Raw genomic sequence first — 3,278 nt, forward strand, 5'->3', positions numbered from 1 at the left:
AAACTGAGAATTTCCGAATATATTGAATAGAATATTCAATACTAATCGCCTGAAGACCTGTTCAGTCTTTTAAATGCGATTCTTGTGAAGATCAATAAAGTCGGCCATCGATACAACGATGTTTGGTAATTTGAACATCTTAATCAATCCATTATTTCTAAGTTTGATAATATAATTGAAGAGTCAAATACAGCGTATACTCTGTATACTGGTACACGCGAAGTGTTCGTGCCTCCCTTTGTAAACAGGAGTTTGGAATAGCTCATTCCGTCTCCAACATAGACGCCAATCAGAATGACGAACATGAATAAAACGGGGGTGAAAAACGGGGGCTCCAGAAAGTAACGAAACATCGATTGATTTCTGAATTAAAAAATAGCCTTTCATTAGTTCTATTTGTTCATTTTGAGAATGTTGCGACGGATCTATCCCGTATTTAGCAGGCGATAAATAAATGCCACCAGTTCGGTAGAATCGAAACTTTGGGAGCCTAGCACCTGCTAGCCTAACCATTAGCAGCCTTTCTTATTCATATGATGAGTAATTAATTCAGCTATCTGTCGATAATCATCAAACTAGGCCAGATCCACTCTATTGGACAAAAGCATCTAAAAGAAACTGGCCGCTCACAAAGACTGTGACTGTATAAAATCCTAGCAATGCCATTAGGGAGAAACCACTAATTGTCAAGTTATTAAATTATCACTAATAACCAAAAAGGATGGCAGGAAAAGTATGGCAACGAAAAAGAAAGGAGCACTAATTATTAGCAGCTGAAGCTGCTTTGTTCCAAGTCTTAATTAGAGAGAGGCGGCTGTTTGCGCTTAATTATTCTTTTCAGAGAAGACACCATTTTATGGAACATCCGGCGAACTCTACTGTAGTAAAAGTGTTATTTTGTAGATAAATTAGTCGCCATTTTTAAGGAAGTTCATCCATTAAAAAAACCCATCCTTCTCGACCGTTCTATTCATTCTTTTTATTCCCTATAGAAAACTTCACAGAATGGAATTGGAATTTCATATTGTTACTTTAAAAAGGGCGAATTTGTGACTAAGATACAATAATACACATACATATACACATATATATATTATTTTTCTCGAGACTCTAGAAAGACGATTAAAGTTGGTGTGTTTTAACGTATTTTGTTTTTCATATGAGTTTTATGTGATATCGAGAACACTTTTGTATGCTACCAAGCACTTTTCTAACACCTTAGACTGAGCGTTACTTTAAAAAAATACCAAATTTGCTGGTATTAAATTTTAGTTGTCTCATGGCCTTGTATCACGTAAGTTAGGTGTCAAGCGAGTCCAATATATTTTTGTTTGTTTCTGTTTAACTATTTAATAAACTATTGTTTCTTAAAGTTGAAACGACACTTGTGTTAAGTTTTCAAACGTTACACTTGTTGAAGAAAAACAACCTTTCAAAGTACAAAAACTTATTTTTTAAAGTTTCTTATTGTGTACTATTAAACGTTTGTTTGCTTCAACAACTGTGATGTTTAAAAACTGTCGTTTTTCTTTATTGTAATAAATCTAGTCTGAAATATTTAAACATTGTAAGAAATATAAAGAATCTTTAAAAAGGATTCATACAGCATACTTTGTTCTGTTTGTAATGGGAGATAATATAATAATATGATTATTCAGAATCTTATGTTAAAATATGCCTTGTAATTAAAAAACCCAAGTTTAAACTGGGAAGATAATATAATAATAAAATTATTCAGAACCTTATGTTAAAATATGCCTCATAATTAAAAAACCCAAGTTTAAACTGGGAAGATAATATAATAATATAATTATTCAGAATCTTATGTTAAAATATGCCTCATAATTAAAAAAAACAAGTTTAAACTGGGAAGATAATATCATAATATATTTATTCAGAAACTTATGTCAAATATGCCTTGTGATTAAAAACCCTAAGTTTAAACATCGACAATCACCCTGTTATAGAAGCCGCCAATTAATGGCCCTAGAAAACACTCAACAGATGTCGCTACATGCGATGGCGTATTCTAACCCCATCTTATAGATTTATATGTTTGCTGTCAAACGCAAAGCTACATGTTGAAATGTCTGTGCTTTCCCACCGCGGGTATCGAAACTCGATTTACCAGTTTTATAATCCCTCATACATGCCGCTGAGTCATATGGGGGCCCACAGTACAGAAACAGGTGTCAGTAAACAAAGAGAAAGAATATCTATAGGGTTTTTAGCCGTTTTGCTTCACCAAATCTTTAACACACACACACACACATATATATAAATAGAAATAATGTATTCATCTGAAAGTGATTTTAACACTGAATTAAAATTGCAATGATCCCGAAGACGAGGTAATTTAGCGATGCAAGAACACGAAACTACTTCTCAAAATGAGCGCACACCGTTTTTGCAACATCTATTGACACCCCTGCATTTCTTGTGAAATACTTTCAACAGCAAACGAGTGTAAGTGCTTGTTTGTTTGAAGTTAACCACAAAGCTACACAATGGACAATCTGTGCTCTGTCCACCACAGGTATCGAAACCCGGTTTCTAGCGTTGTAAGTCTAACGTTCAAAGTTCGCAGACATGCCGCTGTGCCACTTGGGGGCGCTATATTAAAGAAATAACGTCCATGTATGTAATTTACCAACAAATTATCATTAACTTATGATCAAAGCAAATCGCCTATATAAATTAGAAATCAAACTAAAAATTAACCCTGTAATTAATATAGCTAATTTAAATACCAGCCTAACTACGAGCATGTAATGTCGTAAAATAAAAACTTATAAAGTTTGCGTTGAGTCATCAGTATGATATTGATCGAAGTGCTATTAATCTTCAGAAGTTCTTTGTTTTAAAAAATGTATAATACTACATAAATAACTGAGAAAATTTATGAAATTAAGTAGGTATGCTATTTTTCTAATAGGTTTAGTGAATTTCTCTCTCTCGGCAGTATTGAAGCTGGTACATTACAAGAATTTAAAAGAATAAATGACACTTTCCTTTAAAAAAAAAGGTGAGTTTAAGCTTTTATTTCTCCTGAAGGATGGGTGTATCTTGAAGAACCAAATGGTCACTTGTTATGTTATATTTCTTTCTTTAAATTTCTCTGACCTTATCACCTTTAGTGGCAAGAGTTAGTTCAGTAAGTCCATTGTTGGTAGTTTAGTAAGTTCATTGTTTTGGTAGTTTAGTAAGTCTACTGTTGGTAGTTTAGTAAGCTCATTGTTTTGGTAGTTTAGTAAGTCTACTGTTGGTAGTTTAGTAAG

This window comes from Limulus polyphemus, unplaced genomic scaffold (assembly GCF_000517525.1).
Source record: "Limulus polyphemus unplaced genomic scaffold, Limulus_polyphemus-2.1.2 Scaffold2786, whole genome shotgun sequence".
NCBI classification, from domain to species: Eukaryota; Metazoa; Arthropoda; class Merostomata; order Xiphosura; family Limulidae; genus Limulus; species Limulus polyphemus.